The sequence below is a fragment of the Etheostoma cragini genome, unplaced genomic scaffold, assembly GCF_013103735.1.
Source record: "Etheostoma cragini isolate CJK2018 unplaced genomic scaffold, CSU_Ecrag_1.0 ScbMSFa_2165, whole genome shotgun sequence".
Classification (NCBI taxonomy): domain Eukaryota; kingdom Metazoa; phylum Chordata; class Actinopteri; order Perciformes; family Percidae; genus Etheostoma; species Etheostoma cragini.
In genome coordinates this window covers 9989-12846 of record NW_023266297.1, presented here as the reverse complement: position 1 = coordinate 12846, position 2858 = coordinate 9989, and positions in this window count along the sequence as shown.

Here is a 2858-nt window from a genome sequence, read left to right as displayed (position 1 = left end):
ATGCAGACATTATGCAGACATTATACAGACATTATACAGACATTACACAGACATTATACAGACATTACACAGACATTATACAGACATTATGCAGACATTATGCAGACATTATACAGACATTACACAGACATTATACAGACATTATACAGACATTACACAGACATTATGCAGACATTATGCAGACATTATACAGACATTATACAGACATTATGCAGACATTATACAGACATTACACAGACATTACACAGACATTATACAGACATTATACAGACATTACACAGACATTATACAGACATTATGCAGACATTATACAGACATTACACAGACATTACACAGACATTACACAGACATTACGCAGACATTACGCAGACATTACACAGACATTATACAGACATTACACAGACATTACACAGACATTACACAGACATTACACAGACATTATGCAGACATTATACAGACATTATACAGACATTACACAGACATTACACAGACATTATGAAGTCATTACACAGACATTATGCAGACATTATACAGACATTACACAGACATTATACGGACATTATACAGTCATTACACAGACATTAAACAGACATAACTCGGACATTACACATATATTATGCAGACATTGTACAGACATTACACATCTGTGCGTGATATACAGAGATATGTGTACTACTATCTGTGTGTGATATACAGAGATATGACTACTACTATCTGTGTGTGATATACAGAGATATGTGTACTACTATCTGTGTGTGATATACAGAGATATGACTACTACTATATGTGTGTGATATACAGAGATATGTGTACTACTATCTGTGTGTGATATACAGAGATATGACTACTACTATCTGTGTGTGATATACAGAGATATGTGTACTACTATCTGTGTGTGATATACAGAGATATGACTACTACTATCTGTGTGAGATATACAGAGATATGTATACTACTATCTGTGTGAGATATACAGAGATATGTATACTACTATCTGTGTGAGATATACAGAGATATATATACTACTATCTGTGTGAGATATACAGAGATATGTATACTACTATCTGTGTGTGATGGTATGAGTTCACATATGTTTTGTTTCTTGAGTAATGTGAGACGCTCTGTGTGCTGCATGCATCGCACTAATTTCATTTAGATCAGCTGGGCAGCCTCTCCAAATTCTCTAAATATCTACTGAGAAATACTCTAACTATGTACAGGGAAATACTCTAACTATGTACAGAGAAATACTCTAACTATGTACAGAGAAATACTCTAACTATGTACAGAGAAATACTAACTATGTACAGAGAAATACTAACTATGTACAGAGAAATACTCTAACTATGTACAGAGAAATACACTAACTATGTACAGAGGAATACTCTAAGTACAGTCAGGTCCATAAGTACTGGGACATCAACCCAGTTCCAGTCTTTGGTCTCTGGACCCCACCACGATGGATTTGAAATGAAAGGAGACGCTGTAACTGCAGACCTCCAGCTTTACTATGAGGGATTTCCCCCCGGATCAGGGACCACTGGAGGGATTACTACAGTCTGAATATCATGGCCCCCCCACTCTTTAAGGGACCAAAGGTAACGGGACAGATTAAAAACCATAAATCAGACTTTCACTGTTTAACCCTTGGTTGCAGTCAGTTCCGCTGGTTTACCCCCGCTGGTGCTCCGCCAGCGTCTCCTGCAGCTGGATCCACCTCCTGCTGGTTCTGGGGCATTTCCTCTCAGTCTGTCTTCAGCAAGTGAGACGCTCCATGGGATTCAGGTCAGGTGACTGACTTGGCCACTTCTTCCCTTAGAAACTCCCTGGTGGCTTTTGCGGTGTGCTCCGGGTCCCGGTCCATCTGCACTGGGAAGCATTTGGCTGAATATGAGCTGATCATATCCCCCAAAACACCTGAGAATTCACCCTGCTGCACTCAGCCGTCCCATCATCAATAAGTACAAGAGAAGCAGTTCCACTGGCAGCCGCCATGACACCACCCCCACCACGCTTCACTGACGACGTGCTATGCTTTGGATCATGTTCCTTCTCCAGACTCGTCTCTTCCATCTCTCTGGTACACGTTGATCTTCGTCTCATCCGTCCACAGGATGTTGGTCCAGATCTGTGAAGGCTTTTTTAGATGTTGTTTGGCAACCTCTAATCTGGCCTTCCTGTTTTTGAGGCTCACCAATGGGTTCCATCTTGTGGTAAACCATGTGTATTCACTCTGGTGAAGTCTTCTCCTGATTGTTGACCCCCCCCCCCCCTCCTGGCGAGCGTTGATCTGGCCGGCTGTTGAAGGGCGTGTTCTTCACCAGGGGAACAGTTCTTCGGTCATCCACCACAGGAGTTTTCTGTGGCCTTCCGGGTCTTTTGGTGTTGCTGAGCTCACCGCTGCCTTCTTTCTTTTTAAGAATGTTCCAAACAGCTGTTTTGGGCACAGCTGATGTTGTTGCTATCTCTGTGATGGGTTGGTTTTCATTTTTCCGCCTATTGATGATAGTGGCAGCTCGTTGGATCTCATACTGAGAGTGTACAGTGACAGATTCCAAATGCAAAAAGCACACTGGAAATGAACTCTAGACCTTTAATTGGGATAATGAGAGAGAACACACACCTGGCCATGGAACAGCTGAGCAGCCATGGTCCCGTTACCTTTGGTCCTTTAAAGAGTGGGGGGGGGACCACGATATTCAGACTGTAGTAATCCCTCCAGCGGTCCCTGTTCCGGAAGGAAATCCTCGAGAAATACTCTATACTGTGTGTGTATGTGAGTGTGTGTGTGTGTGTGTGTGTGTGAGTGTGTGTGTGTGTGTGTGTGTGTGTGTCTCTGTGTATGTGAGTGTGTGTGT